The 19,738-nt window shown below is 30.4% G+C and overlaps 1 protein-coding gene across 1 annotated transcript in view; it reads right to left on the bottom strand.

Annotated features, from left to right (window-relative positions):
- The window catches only part of LOC130441612 (potassium channel subfamily T member 2), a 138,051-nt gene extending 118,889 nt beyond the window's left edge, over nt 1-19,162 (bottom strand). Inside the window, exons 1-2 of the mRNA XM_056775366.1 lie at nt 18,909-19,162; nt 16,727-16,901 (exon numbers count right to left, since the gene is read on the bottom strand). The gene's annotated coding sequence lies outside the window, so the exon portion shown is untranslated. The remainder of the gene's footprint in view (nt 1-16,726; nt 16,902-18,908) is intronic.
- Nucleotides 19,163-19,738: the final 576 nt, after the last annotated feature.

Genomic DNA, 19,738 nt, shown 5'->3' with positions numbered 1-19,738 from the left:
ATTCGAAGCTATCATTCGATTTCTAACAATATTGAATAATAGTAAATGAAAAAAGATTTTCTATTAAATTTTTTCAATTGTTCAAAATATTTTTGTGAGCTTTAATTTGTAAATCAAAAAGAATAAATATTTTGGTAACGTGATGTGTTTTTTCACATTTTTTTCACACCGAGTGTAAATCAATTGTTAATTATTAAAACTAAAGTACCAAGCTGAATATTATATTAAAGTATTTCCATTTTCATTCACAGTTTTCTTTGTGGTTTTATCTACATCCGCTTACACTTTGCATGAATCCTTCGTTTCATTTTTAACAAGTTCCATGATACGATAAGATCTTAATGTATCCAGCTAGACCCACAATTCTGACTCGATCTTCTCTATATGCAAACATTATCCGGTTTAGAAAGCTCAAGAATATTATGTATATTTTCTTGAAAAATTACCATCTATTCTATTTCTCGGATAAGTTTATTTCAAAAAACAAACAAGGGAATTTTCTATTGTTAGGAAATGGTCAAAGATCGACATTTCTAAATTTCAAAGTCTTCAGACAAGAAAGACATTAAGCAATCTCTTCACCACGCAAGTGTGGAACTAGACAATAATCGCTGGGAGTCAAATGTGGAAAAAATAGTGGATACTCATGTTGTATTTGCAATTGTCTTTTCTACTCGCGAAGTTAAAGTTCAACTTCTTTATATTAGTCATTTATAAATAATCTTGATACTTTTATTATTCATTTGTGAATATCATATCTAATTCATATTTTAATATCCGTGAATGCTTTTAAAGAAATTGCTTCAAAATATCACTTTCGTATTCTTTTGGTCAATAAATCATTTTGATGAGAATCTTACATCCTAAAGCCGTTCTGACGGTAGCTCTATTTACCTCTTGTCTTGTTCATTCCAATTATTTTTTTTTAAATCAATTCTTATCTCCGGCTGCTGGAATATTATTACCATATGAACTTTCTCATTTCACGAGATCGTCAAAACTATAAAACGGAAATGGAATCCTTAACAACATTCTAGATAGAAAAGCTGTCAAAATCACGATTTCCATATAATTCACGGAATCGTAACTTTTTCGATTGGTCGATGGAAATGAAATCGAAAATTGATTTGTTACGTGTAAATTTAGTCTATTTAATATGCCCAAAAGGTTATATAAAAACATACGACGCCAAAGAAACAAAATGATTTTTCTCATTTCTCGTAGGCATACAATTTCCGTAGTGACTAGTTTCTGCTTGTTTCGTGCTTCCTATATCGTAAATAACGCCATTGTTTTATGGGACGTAAGTAACAATTACCATTAATAATTCATGCCATTTAAGTGTGTCTTATTTACTTAAAATCCATCCTATATTCATCAAGCTTCAACTAAATACCTTTAATTTCTTATTTCATCAACAACGATTTATGTTTCTTTTTAAAAATGCTCGAAGTTTACCTCTATGAAAGAGATGAACTTCAGAAAGAAATATTCACATTATCAACTTAATGGATACTTTAATATAGCAGGTTTCTAGTAAAAGTATGTCAAAAGCACGGATTTTCAAACTACAGTAGCAGTGTTTGTTTGTCACCAGCTATTGATTGTTGCTTCATTCCTTTCTTTCGATTTGTCTGACACAAGAGATAGACAAGAAATATTTGCTGATACATATAAATCTACAATTTCAACTTTTCTCAATTTTTAATAATAAACTGTCAACTTGACGTTATTGATAAAATAATAATACTGATGATGGTGTGGAAACCTGCTAAAAGTGTACGAAATTTTTAACGCCAAAAGAATCGAATTAAATTAAAGATAATTCAATTTCTACTACAGGAAGATAAAATCTTATAAACTAACCGTGATGTAAGTATATTTACCAGCCACGATCTTTATTGCAAAATAACTTTATTTGCTCATCAAAATGACAAAACTTTTCTTTGAAATAAACTTTCAAGCGTTTAACTCAACTGAACAAAGTCTTGAGGTAACAACACTTTTGGGCATGGTAAGGATGGATTAAATTACGTCTATTAGTTCGTTGTAAAGACGATCTTGATATACCACTTGGTCTAGATAAAGCTCTAGTTGTAATATGCCGTGATCGTTAATGGTATCAATAAGTTCTTCATCTTGCACACTCATTTGAGCAGAACGTACTCGATTAATATTAAAAAATTTTCCGATTTCTCGCACCCGTCTTTCAGCATTAGAGAATGTTTCTCTGTAATAAACCACGTGATTAGGGAATTTTCTCCGATATTCTCCTATGCTTGTTCTAGAGTTTTCTTCACAAAAACCTAACACCAATATAACAGATCCACTAAAAAATATATAACAATTCAATTACTATATAAACTGAGTTAAAAATTGTAAAATTTGATGTAAAAATTTAGTGCTAACTCTTGACATTTTTGTAAATTCATTATTCTTGGTTATTTTATAAATCAACTGACAAATGAAAAGCGTCTGTGATATTTTAAGGTTAGATTCCTCTAATTAACTCCCCCTTCTACTTCCAATTACTTAATTCCCTTACTAGTCTCATACAGTGTACCATATTTGGTATTTTTAAGTTTATGGATTGCAATATTTTCCAAATTCTAGGCATTACTTTGAGGCAATATAACTCATCATGGATGTAACTCCAATACTATGATTTCCAATATTCATCGAGTTATTTATTAACTTCAATAACCATACTTTTATGTTGACGAAAGTAAATCGGTTAACATTTCTGTAGCACAAAACAATTCATTTACCAAAGGAAATTATTAAAATTGCTCAGTTCCCTATAAAAGAACACAAAGATGACATAGATTGATAATATTAAATGTTTTGTTTCCATGAGAAATCGTCGTTGTGATACGGAATAGAAATAATGATGGTTTGAAGGTCACTATAATGAATCTAATAATCGATAAACAATATATTTATTATTTGATTTAGATAGATGGTAAGTTTGCGTTTGTATCCGATTTTTTAAATCTAGACGTATCCTCGTGTTAATTGTTGGGAAGTATGAAACTTGTTCAAACCAGATGTAACAAATAAAATACAAAGATATAAATAAAAAGAACGAACGAACCTCTATATATATATATATATATATATATATATATATATATATATATATATATATATATACGGTACGATACAAGAAGAAGGAACATCCCTAAAATTTGACAGATATAACGATATCTTAACTTTCTGCGTATCTCATTTCAATATTTGTAAATGAATTTAATCGAATTTGCAATCTAATATTTTTTATTAAAAAAGTATGCACAAGAGGATGAGCCCTATTACACCCGAGTAGTTCGAGTGGTTCCTGCAATGTGACGCCTACGAGACAAGACTTTGAAAAAAAAAGTTTTGTCTCGCAATTAAACTCTCGTCTTGTCTCACAGATATTTCTTAAAAATCTCATAAATTTTCATGTTTCTATATACATAAAATACACAATAAGTATCAAATCTTATTTTTATATAAAGAAAAAAATGTTAATAGTGTTAATGTAACAACATTATTGTTTTATATCGAATTAAATTCAAATTGGGTGTCATAACGTTTTTTTTCTTCTTCTTCTTCGCCATTAATCTGACATCGTATGTTCCTCAATATTGGCGAAAATCACATGTCACTCGAAGACGTTGAATTTAACTTCTATAGCATTATTTGTTGCTGTTTAGATTTCTAATGTGTTTCCAGTGATTTTGGTTCTATTTTCTTTATTTCTTCAATTTGACGAATGACGCAAAATTGAGTCAGATCAAACATCAAAAGGGGACATATGTTATTAAGGGGCCTAGAAGGAACAAATTCAAAAAGCATTAAACATATGTGTCAAGACGTCAAGTCCAAGTTCCCAGCCTCATGAGATAACAATTAATCTGAATAATATAGTTAGAGATTGGAAATGCATTTATTCGTGTACAGAAAGAAGAGACTTGATTATATACACGAAACTACCAAAAGGTACACAAAAGTTTTATGGGCTACTAAAATAAGATTTTAAAAACTAGCACATTTTAAAACTAAAACTCTTATCACGTTTTCAAAAAAGCACTTTAATAAGGTATAGTATTTTACTATTTAGACTAAAATTTCAAATAACACTTTCCATTGTATATAAAACAACAAAATTAGTTCGTATTCTGGCTTTGTTGTTCACCTCTATTGAAGTTTAAAAGAAAATTAACAGATGTCGCTTACTTCATAATTTTCGAGAATAACATAAAGAAATATATTTAAATACACTCGCGATATCTAAAAATGTAACGAAACTCACATTAAGTGATGTTTATTTATTCTCCACGCGAAACTCCGCACGTGATGACAAGTCTGCCAAGTCTCGTTCTTAGTTTGGAATATTTTAGTTTTTGATGAGCTGGATTTTCATGTTTTTGTACGACTTTTCACTTTGATGTTTGTTTTCATCCTATATCAACATAAAAAAAGCAAAAAATCCACCACACTCGTTTATAGGTAGCGAGGAATTGTTTTAAACATATTCGTTTTTCAACATAGAATACGAAATGAACAAACTTTGTTGTTGAATAATGATATATAATTCTGAAACTCCCGGCTAACTTCAAGCTTCCATTTAGAAAAATATGATAATTCAAAAATGATTTCCAATATAACCTCGAAAAGTTGAAAAATAAAAATGTGAAATCTGACTGTCAGTAAAGCAGGAGTTGAAAAATATATTTTCTATAAATACCTCAACATCTGTGTCTAGTAACGACTAAGTTTTTACTTGTTTCAGATGTTTGTTGTAATCTTTACCGAGTGGGTTTTGTCTTTAAATAATTTATATATCATTATACCTTCTTCTTTCACATGATCTTCATATATTATTTTGAGATTGAGCAATGAATTTTCTGCATCGGAACTTCTGAAATATTCTAGAAACTTTTTGATTTCTTTTAGTGCTCCCAAATGAATGAGAAACATCGTTCAAGAAAAGTTCTACGGGTGGAACAAATTTCTTATAAGTACGGTAAATTCATCAACAAAACTCCCAGTGGATAAAATTTAGTTGGCATTGAATTATGTTTTGTTGGTGATAATCTAATTCACTACATTCGATGTTCAGCCATCTTATAGGAAATATCAAACTTACAGACCTTCCACACTGATTCAATTTAATACAATTTTATAAATATCTGTTTCATGTGACGAGTAAATTAAAGGGAAAACACCAAGGATTCTACTGTATATAGTTAAACATTTTAACCCCAAAATACTAACATCAAACGTGTTATATATACCACCATCAAAGTAGCCAAAGGTGACGTTAATCCTTTGATGTTAATTGAATTGACAGATGACAGGGAACTCTCTTGAATAACACTAAGATAAATAAAATTTCCACTTCAAATCATCCATCATTATGCTGATGATAGAATGCGAATATCATAAATGATAGGAAATAACGGTTTACATATGTAAAAATTCCCACGCCTCAATTTAACTTGTTAAGACTATTCTCTATTTCTATGGAAAATAAAATTGCTTAACTTTCTGTTAATTATTATCTCTGTTTATTGACGACGCAGTACATTTTTATAACCTAGTACCAGCATTAGACGATTGTAGGACTCCCTTGAACCTTCTAAACATATCACACATCGTCATTTAGAGACATTGGATAAGATCTATAAAAGAATATCAATGTTAAGACAAAGGACAATTACCAAAACCTGTCCTAAAGAGAGATCGATTCGAGTGGAAAGTCTTGTTGTGCGTCTGGTGAAATTATGAAGATTTAGTATGCTTCGGAATCCTTCCAGACAGTCGAACTATCAATGTTGAGGCATGTGAATTTATGAAGTTTTATAGGAAAAATATCCAGATTCATTTAACAGAAAGAAGATAATGTTTAACCACATACGGTGGAAGTTACGCGAAATAAGATCATAGAACTTGGTGGTATCAAAATCAAATCAAAGCGAAATTCTTGCGTAGGAAAATTTCAAATCCAAAGATCTTGAAAAAGCAGTACGACAATTTCTTGAGTCTATGCCCAAATAATGGTTTTACCAAGATCTCAACGAGCTTACCGGGTTGGGTTAAAACTGTAGAATACGATGGAATATACCTCAAACATTGAGATTTTCTTTTTGAATGATTATTTAATAAACAAAGTGAACATTGGGAACATTGGAAGAAGAAAAATCTAATCAACAGTCTAGGCATATTAACTCAATTTCAATACCTGAAAATAGTAAAAGGGTTTGTAATAAACAAAAAATCAAATGAGCAGTGGAGTTTGAAAGATTCCTTCACCATAGCAACATAGAGCCGAAGCAGACTGGTAAAAATGATTACAAAGTGATTTATTCAATCCATAGGTGTAAAAAAAATCACATCGTCATTAGATAAATTAAAATTCAACGTGGAAACAGGAATAGTTACGCAATAACATATCGAAAATACTGTCAGCTGCAACCAACTTGAAATTGAAAATATATGTAGTTAGTAATCGAATCCTAATACAGAAATTGACAGGAGAAGAACCCACTCACAAAAGTAAAACATGTAGCTATGGAAAGCACACTAGTTAATGTTGATCAAGGTGATGAAGATAATTCTAGTTCAGGAGATTTTTGAAAACAGAAACTTAGTCATCCGTTGAATGTGATACAACTGAACTGTTAGAAAGGTCTTGTGCTAAAAATAAAAACTCAAGTTTTTGGCTACTACATTTATTAATAACGCACTATATATTTTGTGGTTTCATTTATAGTATTTGCAATAATAATTATGAAAGAACGTCGAAGCTTTTAAATAAGATACATCATTATCTTGTAAAGTATAAACTTGATAGGCCCTTATTTTTTATACGGCTCATAAAACTCCATGCTATGACATTTATAACAGCAAAGTATAAGAGCAAGGGTCAGTGTTGCCATAACTTGAATTTAAGACAGGAAGTGTTTCAGGAATGGTGGAAAAAACATCGCTTTTTAGATATATAGGGCACCAGAACATCTTTTTTTGTTTCCAAACTTACTAAAAATGTTGTGTTTGGAAAGCAAAAAGAAAGAGGATAGTACAAAATGGAAACAGTATAATATCTTTTTCAGCAAGAAGGTGGTAATTTTATAAATAATTGAATGGAAACTTTGGGTTAGTTTCATTGAAGATATTTAAGTTTGGGATGTTTCCGGCTGGAGACTCATTCTGAGTTAAATTATATGTGTGTGTTTAGAAAACCAATAGGCCAGTCAAATGTAGTAAATAATTAGTAGTAATTAGTAGTAATTTGATACTTTCGCTCTAGTAAATCGAAAAATCATCCGATTTCGATGGATTTTTTTTAAATCTTCGTTTTCACGGCGGATTTATGAAAAAAATATGTGAAATATCTCACCTGGAGATTTCATGTAGTTTTATGACTTTAAACATGATCATGAACGCACTTTTTCGCATAAAATCGTTTATAACTTTTTTACAAAGCATCAAACACAGTTCATATATTTTTTTTGTCAATCTTCACAAAAAGCGAACATTTTGGGAGAAAAATGCTTGTTTATTAATTTTTAGTCGAATTTTTCAAAGAAAAATTAGACTATTACGGTAGGCATGACTAGAAGAAAAATGGGAGGCACATCATTTTTCCCATGTTTTGAGACGTCCTGAACACGATTATGATGGTTTTTCGAATGTCTGTAGTATATATATATATATATATATATATATATATATATATATATATATATATATCTGTTTAAGCTACAATTCTTATTTTCGTCTCTCGAGCAATTGCTATGGGTCCGATTTGGTTCAAAATTAGCATACATGGCTTTTTTGGCGGCGGATTGATGTTATTAGAGTTTGGTTGAAAACAAATGAATATTTTGAGGGGTCTCAGTGCAAAAAAAGTGGTTTTTGACCTTTGCTCACCTCTGCAGGTCAACCGAAAAGCGACTGAAAAATGAAATTTCACATGTAGGTTCAATTAGTTGCGAGATGATTTCCTGTCTAAGGTCGAAACTTTCCATCTCCACCCCTCTCCATTTTATGGTCATTTTTGTTATATTTTCTTATTTTTTGGCCAGAAAAAGTTTAACTAGAGGATTCGAACTTCGCATGCAAGTAGGGGTGATGTTGAAGAATTGTCTTTCTCAAGTTCAAAGTTTTCTTTTTCAGTTCTTCTAGCACAAAACGCCCGAAATCATTTTGATCGTTGTAATTGTTGAACTGGACCGCCTCCTATTTAATGAATAATACGAGTATGATCGTTGCTAGGGTGATTTTTTTTACTTCCCATTTTCGAAATTTCTTGTCATTATGACAATTTTTTCTTTGTTGCCAATTGGAATTGAACAAGAGGGTTCGAGACCACAGGGTGTATTGAAATTATGAATTTTCATTCGAGAGAGAGAGAGTTATTTTGTGAAATGAAAAGTTATTGAGGAATAGCAAATTTTCCATATAAAGAAATAAGATTGAGAACTGATATCATTTCCAAGAAATTCATTTTATAGAAAGATTTGTTTGTGTATTAGTTAAATTCTTCATTCGACGAAAAATTCGACTTTCGTGATGGAGCTCTGCTGCTCACAGCTTTTGTATTAAATCTCTAACAGTCAACCTTAGTAAGATATCATTTTTTTAATGCTGAAAATTTTCAATTTTTCAAAGTTAACTTTTAATATTCTGAACTTGGTTACTATAAGTGATTTTGAGAATGTTTTTCCCATATTACTTTAATGATTACTTAATAAAAAAGGTACAAGCGATTATATGTGAGAAAAGGTCAATTATAAGAGAAATTGTTATTATTTTTAATTGTAAAAACATAATAAATCAATATTTTTGTATACATTTTTTTCAATTTGTTCGTTTTTTTGTATAGATTATGAAAAAATATAACAACTTCATTTGATAATTTGGAAAAAAGTTATCAAATACGTGAATAAGTGCATTTTCATGAACATTTAAAGCCCTGAAACCAATATAAGTTTTCATTTTTTTATTCCCATAATTTTTTTCGTAAATCCGCCGTAAAAACGAAGATTTAAAAAAAATTAATCGAAATCGGATGATTTTTCGAGAGCCAAAAAGCGAGGGGACCGCGAAAATATAAAATTACCTGAATAACTTATAAGTATTCGTAATAATTTTTTTAATTATAGATTGAAATATATATATATATATATATATATATATATATATATATATATATATAACAGATACTCATATATGGTGAAAAATTCATATTAAATTAAAACAAAATGAAAATGAGGAAAAATGTGAAACACCTTCCAAATAATTAAGTTTCCTAAAATAAATAAAACTACCTTGAAACACTAGCCTTCTTAGAAACTCAGCAAGATCGTAAATTTTCCGATAAAAGCTGAACAAAAATTCAGGATAATTTAGTTCAAACTATCCTACAAACTGTCACCAGTCACCATTGTGTGGTGGATAACTAAAATCGAGTGAAAGTTTCCGAAGTTTAATCAAAATGTAGATGAAATCTGGATCCACTACTACACACCTCAAATGAAAAAATAGCAAAACTGTGGATTGCAAACCTGTTCTGATAAATGCAAAGACGAGGTAGTCTTCATCAAGGTAAAGCCATAACAGGTACCACGCATAATTGTTTGATACTTCGGTCATCGCCATAAATAAAATTCTTGAATTGCACTTCGAATTGGTTAACAACCAGACTTTTTTTGTTTTACTTGTGATTATACAAAGATTATAGCACCGCTGAATTGAATATGAAGTATAGAATATAAAGCTGAAAAATAAAAATGATTATAGACGAAAGTTTTCTTGTTTCTGTACCAGAAACCCTCGAATGAACTATATAATCAGTATAAAAAAGATGCTTCTCTAGTTATATCCTTAACTACTATCACTTCCGAATTTTGAGAACCTTCTCAAAAACACTCGACACTCTTTGCGTTATATATCTGAACATTTTATCCCTGTGGTTTTTTTTTCAAGGACCACTCAACCGCATAAAACAGTAGAAGGTTTTTTGTGTTTAGTTATCGGATTGATTTTTTTTTCAATACCAAAATGAAGTATAATTGAATACCTAACGTGACTCGTAGGCCGAAATGTAGGTCAGAAGATATTTGTGTCCGCTAACATTATATTTTATTCCATAGCTGTTTTTTTGACAACTCAATTGAACTTTTGAAAAAATCGCTGACATATCACAAATGGTTTTAATCGTTTGAACTTATATAGTTGTTGTCATGCACAACATGACTTTTATATCACATACATCTTGAAATTTACAGAGAAAGATAACTTTCTAGATAGAAACATAACGTTTGTGTTCTTACATAAATGTTCATGAAAGTTCTGGATTGAATGACGTCTCGGTTTTTCGGATGTCACATAAGGGTTTTGATCTCGAATATACAACGTGGTCAGTTTAAACATGCTCTAGCTTATAATCCGCTTTTTGAATATCAAAACAAACTTTAATTAATATCGAATTCTTAAAAATTTGTCGCTTTAAATGAGCTAAAAAACAACGATGTTCAACAATCGTAGATAGTGCATCAACAGTTGCAATAGAAACAATATTCTTTTTTAGAATATCTACTTAATTAGATTAAACATACAATGCAGGGGTGGTAGCTGTACCATATTTGCAACAATTTCAGCCGTTATATCACAGACATCCTCTTCGTGTCTCTAAACGATTTGCCTAGCTATAACTTTTGTTAAAATAAAGAATACAGAAGAATTCGCAGTAATGTCCGTCCTCTAATTTTGGCCGTAATCTCACATTATTTTTATTAAACGCTCCATGTCCTTTACTGTAACTTTCGTCAAAGTAAATATTGAATAGAATAAAATATACAGAGGCAGTCAGTATTGTATGTCCTCTGATTTTATCCGAAATATCACAGACATATTTTTTATTAAATGCTGGGTGGTTCTAAACGATTTGTTTTACTATTACTTCCGTCAAAATAAATATAACGACTGAAGAAGTATTCTTGAATTTCTTCTATATCATCTACTCTATTTGATGCTTCATTTACAAGTTACACTTGTCTAAACTTGAATGTTTACGAACAGGGCATTGGAAATGCAACGTTAATTCGATTCACTATAAATTTCTATAATGCCATTTTGGAAAAAGTTTTGATTATTTTTATGATATAACTATCTAAGTGTTTATGGAGTCCAAGTTAACATATATTTTGCTTTATATGCGTCCAATTTCACTCAATCGAATATCTGAAAGATTCGAAAAAGAATTCATATTATTTTTCGTGAAAATACGCTTCAGTATTTTTATATGTGTTTGTTTGAGCGTAATAACGATTAGAATCGATAAAATATGAATTTATTTTTGGAAAAAGGGCAACATGAACATCTATAACATACTAATTTTATTCCGACAATTTTTGTTTTTTTTCAATGGAATGATTTTTCTTTACACGCTGCTTTCATTTATGCGTTCCGCCAATTCAGTTAACTCACATTACATGAAATATTTCAAAAACCATATTCCCGAGAGATTTAAAAAAAATTTTTTCATATTTATTTATTGAGAGACCAAATATAGATAGAAGTATTTTAAAATAATTGTTTTTACCATATGTCTACATTATTGTATGAATAAGTTCAATTCAATTTAAAGCTCCGGATAAGGAAGAAAGAAAACTTTCTTTTCATTCGGACAATCCCAGGACGGGGAATCACACTCAGATCTATTAATTATATGTGCGCTAGTGGCGAAGATGTAGCACAACAAACAAAGCTTGATAATTATGGAATTAAGGAGCGAAATCTGCTGCGTAGCTCCGCAGAGACCAAGGCGATCAAGAACTAGCAGCTAGAAGGGATTTAACCACCAGGAAACATTTGAGTAATTTGCCGATTACCGATAAGCACGTAGGAGTACCTAAAAGATACGATTCAGATTTATTTCAATTGGCTTCGCAATTATTAGAAAGCAGTTTGTAATTTATATTAAAATAATAAACTGGTATATTATTTATTTAAACCTTTAAACATGAATTTAAAAAAAGTTGCACGTTTTATATATACAAACATTTTGCATAACCAGAAATTAACTGAAAGTTTATATAACTACCTACGAGGCACTATAACACTCCAAGATAGTTGGTAACTGCTTAATCATCTAGGCAAAGACCAAGTTACTGAGCAAAAAGAAGCCTCGTTACAGTAATATTATAGAAGGAAGCGCCTAGATGAATATTTATGCCCTGAAAAATTTTTCACACTTTTGTATAAGTTTTTAAAAATTTTTGATAGTAAAATGTGATATTAAATTTCTTAACTCTGCATACTTCAATTCATCTACAATTGCTACATTCATACCATACCTTTATAGATTTTTTGGGGAGCGGTTTGCACCTTATACAATACTCTACATCTTCTAAAGGAACCAATTTTTTGTTTTGTGTCCGACTTCCCAAGTTGTTGGTACTATTCCTCGAATGTACTTAAACCTTTTAGCAAGACATTAGCAGAGTAGATACTTTGCTGTCTAAAGCGAATAACGAAATACCTGAAGGGATCCTAATCTAGCCCTACGATTTCGTATGTTAGGTAAGGATCTTTTCAAGTATTTTTCTTTCCGCTATTTCGAGAGAAAATCAATTTCTCCTCGATAACAAACGTCTCGCTTGAGTTCTTGTAAGTATGGAACAATGAGAAGGTAGATGGATGCGTCTATATAGGTTATTCCTAAAACGTGTACCAAATATATCGGAGAGTATTAATTTAGTTGTATGCTATCAGGATATTAAGAAGGTTAAAATAGAAACGAGATTTGGAATTCCAAAACAAAAGGTAACTCGGAAGGTAGCTTAATATAATAAACAAATCTAATTGTTACTGAGACATAATTACGTTCGAAGATATCCGAACAACCACACCAGTTTTTTACACATGAGTATTTAATCTATCTGTTAGATTTATATAAATGTTCTGTCCCCTTATGAAAATATTAGTTGCTAGTCGTTATTAACTTTTAAAGTTTGGCAACACGGTAATTATAAAAATCAATAACTAAATAGGTCTCAGCAATATGTTATACATTATTTATGTCTTAACTATATTGTGATATACCACATAACGTTCTATGTATCTCCAATTCTGATTCCAGTTCTGTATGTTGGGAGCGACAACACAATTCGTAGGAAATTGGACAAAGAAAAGTTGGAATATTTGTTGGTTTATCCAATACACTATAAACTATTTGGTATTATTATTCCTAAAATATATTAAATTATTGGTATTCTAGATAAAACAAGAGATAAAAGTAGTAATTCAGTTTAAAAATTGAGAAAATGATAATGTAATCTTCAAAATCTATTAAATTAACCCAGAACGATTATTTATGCTAGATATACAGGCGCAAATATATATTTATATCAAAGTCCATGTCCATGTAATTGATTGCTCATTTTGTCCATGTGGTCGGGTTCAGACAACCTCGTTTAGGTTCTCGAACTCATCTCACCACTTCTGGAATTCCTAGTTCTTCTTTAATACCCTGACTTCTCATTCTATTTTTGACGTTCACTTCCTCATTAGTTCGTAGAATTTTCATACCATTCGTCGTCATTATTCTTTTTGTTATCAATATTTGGTCTCTTGTTTTCTTTTCATCGTACTTCATGTACATATTGTTTTTAATTGAATTATATTGTTTGTTATATTATGTCGACTGCTGGTTTACATCTGATTTAATTACCATTGATTAAATCGTCTTAGTTGGAATGCTCATATTAAATTTATATGTGTGTTTAGTAGGCATTGCAGGTCATCTTCGTTATCTGATACCGGTACTCCATCATCCGCATAACATAACATTTCAATCGATCGCTCTCCCATTTTGTAACTTACATCGACATGATTAACTATTTCTATGATTCTGTTCATAATATTATTGAATAGAGTAAAGTTAAGATATTCTACTTGTCATATCCCGGTCAAAAATACTTGGACAGTCCCGTTCTATTTTTGATCATTGTCATATTTTCATCTTCACTAGATTTTTAGTATTATAGTAGACAAATTACCGATTTAGAAAAAGGCATTAACAATAAAGTTTTACTTGATAAAAGTGCCAAAGAAGCTTATAAAATGAGTTATTAAAAGATGAAAAAGCGTCAAGACGTTTTTCAACTTCAAAATAGATGAAAATGTTCAAAAAGTGGGTTCGTTATGGATTTTAACAAGAAGTTTGCAATAACATCTTTCATTGAATAATAAATATCCCTTCATAACTTATTGTTAGGCCATGATCTCAATACTTTTCTGGGTTTTAATATTTTCAAAGTAGTTTTATATTTTTGCTAGATTGATTATAAAGAAACGATATTCGCAATCGTATGGTAACTGAAATGAAACTAAATCAATCGCCAAAATAGATTGATTTTCTTTAGAAATAACTAACCGAAAATAATATCGAGTAAAATCACGCAGAAAGTTATGCTGATAGTTGATTTATACAGCATATAGCAGTTGTAACAAAAGATATTGATAACTTATACTATTTGAAAGAAACCTTTAACAAAACGTATTTTTACTATAATCATTTTCATTCATTTATTGTTCAACATCGTCTTCCTCCTCTAAATAGGCGTTTACGTATGCGATAATTTCCTCATACGAAAAAAATTTCTATCTTACAAGTGGAACTTTGAGGTTAAGAAACAGAAAAAGTCGCTAGAAGCTATATCTGGTGAATTTGGAGGGTGTGAAGTGTCAGAAGATGCTTTTTTTCACTTCTCCGTTCGATTAAACAGTTTTTACCTTCTTTGGAGCAGGTTATCATAAAAGACATTTCTGGAAACCATAGTTCGAAATAACGTTTATCTGCATGCGTTCACAACTAGATGAATAATTAAAAAAAATTTTGGAAAAAGTTAAATCTTTGCAATCCTCTGTTTTCCATCTACAGTTATGAATCGACGCAAAAAATCTGTATATGGCAAATGTACTCTTTTGATATGCCGATGGCCTCTTCTATATCTCTAACTTTAATCCAAAAATTGTCCAGTACCATTTGGTAAACTTTTCCGATATACCGATAGCCTCTTCCATCTTTCTCGATTCTATTTGAAGAACTTTTTCGATTATCTCGCTGGTTGTCGCAGTTTGTGACCGTCTCGAACGCTCATCGTTAATCAAACTGATACTGACATGTTGACTGCAGCTCCCCAAAATATCACGATCATTAATAGTGCAAAATTCCCGTAGACAGTTTCAATTTTTACCATATTCCGTTCGAAATCTTAGGTTACTTCTAACTAGCGTCCTTTTGTACTGGAAGCTTCAAAAAGAACCCTCCGTATTTTACCACACTGTCCACCACTGTTTTATATAAATATTCATTAACAAATTACCCTTAATGTTTCTCCAAATATTGTTTTTTGTGCGTATACATATTGTAATTTTAATACAGATATTTTTTGTCGGATTATTATGAATATTTGATTATTGATAGACATTTAGTAATATCAATCGAAACTAGTTCAACTGATATGCAAAAAATCAATAAATATAATTGGTTTATATCGAAAGTACATTCATATTAAATTTATACTCAAGGTTAATTAGGAAAGAAAAGATATAACAATCGGCGTTTGGAATGGGATAATAAGATATTTATTTCATCATTTATTATTCTTTTTCATGTCATTACAGCCAATATTTGGAAATATAATCAAGTATTTTCTACAAATATCTTAATAGTAATAATTCATGACAATCTAATAGCCACTCCAACCGTCTATTATATAGGGGTGATTTCATTTACCAGAATCGTTTTCTAATAATCCTTATTTTTCAATTTAGTATTAGTATAATATTGGAATTCAATTTCAATTCAATTTTATTTTTTCTATAAATCAAAAAAGATTACAAATTTGGAATTCCAAAACTATTCTCTAAACTGTCCACTAAGACTTAACTATTCACTAATTTATTTAAATTCACAGGGTTTCTATTTACTATTCCGATCCATTCGGTATGAGATATAATTATTTACTGACTGACTCGCTGATAAACAAGCGCCTATTTATACACAACGGATTTCTCGATTATTCGGATTCTAGAATGCATCCAAAAAAAAGCATTCTTAGAAATTGATTCTGGAAAAATGTCCACAACATACTGTAAATAAGTTATAAAATCAATATAAAGAAATTGCCCATATATATAAAAAATGTAGATGGTCCTTCTGAGAATTTCCACATCTGCTAAACTTTAGATTCTATCAACGTAATAGAACAGGACCAGCTTTACGATCTACCTCAGTGGACGAGTTTATAACAAAAATAAAAATTATTATAGGAAAAAAAGGCTTATTCCTTTGTTAAATCGGAACCTTTTTAAGATATCCAAATATCTGCGACATCCATCTCGTAGACAAATTTTCTATTGTAACCTTTGATTCAAAATATTATAATCATTTCCTGGGTAGTTGCAATAAAAAGACGAAGGACTTCCATAGCAAAGTTTTCTTTGTTAATCTGGTCATTTTGTTTGAATAACTATAACTTTTGGAACAAACGATATATAGTTATAAAAGCTAGCTACCTATTGATGGTTAGAAAAAAATATTGAATACTTGTGCTACTATCTTTGTGTTAAACTGGAAACTTAGCAGCCGGTGGATTGCATGCAAGACTAAAGCACGGAACAAAAACACATTAACAAAAATTAGCAACAAAAACATTCAACTTACCTACGTTATAAATATATTACAAAACCACTATTTTAGTATTCAAATTTATTGTCCAATTTATACAGATCTCATTCACATAAAAGTTGTTGATTCGAATCCGTTTACAGTCACTTGTAAAGAGCGACATCTCGAAACGAAAAGTCTGTTATGTATGAAGATATCATAATTAATATTCCTTTCAATTAAAAAAAATTATGTGAAACAGTGGTCTTACAGATGTTTATTAAGAAACGAAAAATTTAGATTGAATTTTTAGCTAATAATGTCAAAATTGCGTCTTGTAATGAATTGTTGCGATGATTTTCACAACAACTGGATCTTATACTGATTATGGCCAAAATTTTTGCGCAAAATTAACGGAATTAGTAATGATTCCTGAGATTAATGATGAATCCACAAATTTTTATCCCCCACACATTAGTTGATGTAGAGTATGTGGTACAAATCCTGTCTACAATTTGACAGATAGATCAGATGGTCGTTTATGTTCGCTATGAAAATCACTTCTATAAGTTGCTCGAACTAATATTAAAAATAAATCTGGATATTTCAGTAGTTCAAGGGTTAATCAATTCGTGATAAGTTACTTAAGTATACCGAACATTAAAAGTCACTAGAAAGCGTAATAAATTACATCAGGCTCAAAAAAAATACTCTCTAGATCTAGATCAGTTGATTTAGAACAAATAGGAATAAGAGTAAAAACATTTTAAAACATGAAGCTGAAGAACACCTTAATGAGATAGGAGCACCAAATTGGAAGGAAAGATAATGGCAAGAGTGGAAACAATCATTATCAAACTATCAAACAGTATAAAATAAATTTCTAGGATCAATTGCTTGTTACTTGTTTCTCCACCAATGTAAAACATACAATCACGAATTATAATAAAAGATATAACATCATTGACTCCTCTCATTTGATGCAAATCTCTGGCTCTTATAAATTAATATTAATACGAAAAATTAATTTTCATACTTGCACAGAATTTTATCAACGGACCTACATCTAGAACGATATTATAGAATTGTATAGATTTAAAATATGAAAGTGTCTTACTGAAGGCTAGTTCTCTTTATATTCCACATTGTTAAATTTGTTAAATCTACAAACGTGGGACGGCGAGTTTACAATGTTTTCAAATCATCCAAAACAAAATCTTTTGATTTATCTGTTTATGGATTAGTAGAACAAAATATGAATATTGAATCAAGATTTACATCTGAGAAAGAAGACGGTTGGGGAACCAAATGGTTTAGACTTTCAATTTCTAGAGATGAGAACATCAAATTGGTACACATGAAACAGTATGAAAAAGCATAAGATAAATCTGACTCATCAAAGCCAACGAATTCATAAATTTAATTAATGAATTAGAGCATTCGTTTGTTGTGAAAAATTTCTGATGAAATCGCAAAGGTGAAAATTTAAGTTTCAAACCTTCCATTTAGCTTTAATAATCTCTGTTCTAACATGAGTAATAATTATATATTATTGAAAACATACAAGTTTCAACTTTATGAGATTCTGTTGACCAAGAACCAGAATATGAAGATGTCTTTGACCTTTATTGCTATTTTGCGTCTTCAAATCTGAACTAGCTACGCATAACGTAAATTCCTTTGTCAATAACGATTTTTATAAAAAATGGAGCCCACTTCAAAACGCATAGTTCTTATTCTTCTGCTTCTTTTCATTTTCCTTTGTACACTTGGGATGATGATAGCTTTCATATCATAGTTGATTATTTCCATTTAGCTATTTCCACCAGCGTGTCATTTAACATTCTATTTACGTGGTGAGTTTCATGAAAATTTTGAGGTGACAAAAAAACAAGGATAACATCAAAATTTAGAATGGACAACAGATACCAAGCTAGCTGGAATGATAAACTGTTTTAAATAAAGGGTATGGGATTACTGAAAATCCGTTTTAGTTTAGGTAGCATCTAAATCATTAACCAGACCGGTATTATCATAATTATTATTATGTAAATGTCAGTCTTGAGTACGTAATAAATAGAATTATTTAACAATGTGGAAAAATTATTTTAATAGTAAATAAACCCCATAATATAAAATCAAGTTTTGTAATAATGAAATAACCCAAAAAAATTATTATGTTTGATATTTTTCACACCAAATTTTGGAAGCATTTTTTTCATTGAATTTTATCCTCTACCTTTTTTTCTAATAACTTATTTATGAGAAAAATGGAACCACAACGTAACTAAAACTTTTTATATCACAACACGTAGCAATAGCTATGGCCCCAGTAAAACACTTCCTTCTATCCTATCCCTCGAAGCACGTCCGTAAAAGTAGATTAAAAGAAATACGGAAACAAAAAAAAAGTCGCGACTTAACTTCCAACTTTAACGTCGCGGTGTTTAAATGCACGTGCTCCGCGCGTCAGAAGTCGTGCACGGAAAATGTGCCGGATAGAAGCACGCTGCAGACGACGTCGTGCGGCGACGTCGAACAAAGTTAATCCCCTCTTCTTTTGTAGTTATAGTTTCCGTGGATTAGATACCACGTGTCTGCAGGTGACATATTCATCAAATTGAGAATGGACACAATTTATTATCGAAATTCATAAATAATTCGAAAACCGTCAATGATCAGAAATTAAACGATGTTGTATTATGTTATTTAGGTGTCATTTCAAAACTACGATTTTTTGAGCAAATTCATGTTTTGTTTTATACGGAGTGGTCCCTAAAAGTAAAAACAATGACAGGTGAATATTTCTAGATTCTTTGAATAACAGCCAACAACTAGGGTATCAATCAAGTTATTTGGGTATCTCTCTAAAATTAATTAGCGTTGGAATTATAAGAGATGCATGCATTTCCAATGAAGGATCTATTGCTTTATTGTCCATTTTGAAAGAAATGAGCATCATGATAAACCCAAATGCTTGACAATGGACGCTTACTCACTACAAATAACCCAAGCAAACGAATAAGCTACACAGACTACTGAAAAGGGTAAAATTCAACGTAGACAAGA

This window comes from Diorhabda sublineata, chromosome 3, assembly GCF_026230105.1.
Source record: "Diorhabda sublineata isolate icDioSubl1.1 chromosome 3, icDioSubl1.1, whole genome shotgun sequence".
Taxonomy (NCBI): Eukaryota; Metazoa; Arthropoda; class Insecta; order Coleoptera; family Chrysomelidae; genus Diorhabda; species Diorhabda sublineata.
This window is presented reverse-complemented; position numbering and strand designations above follow the sequence as displayed.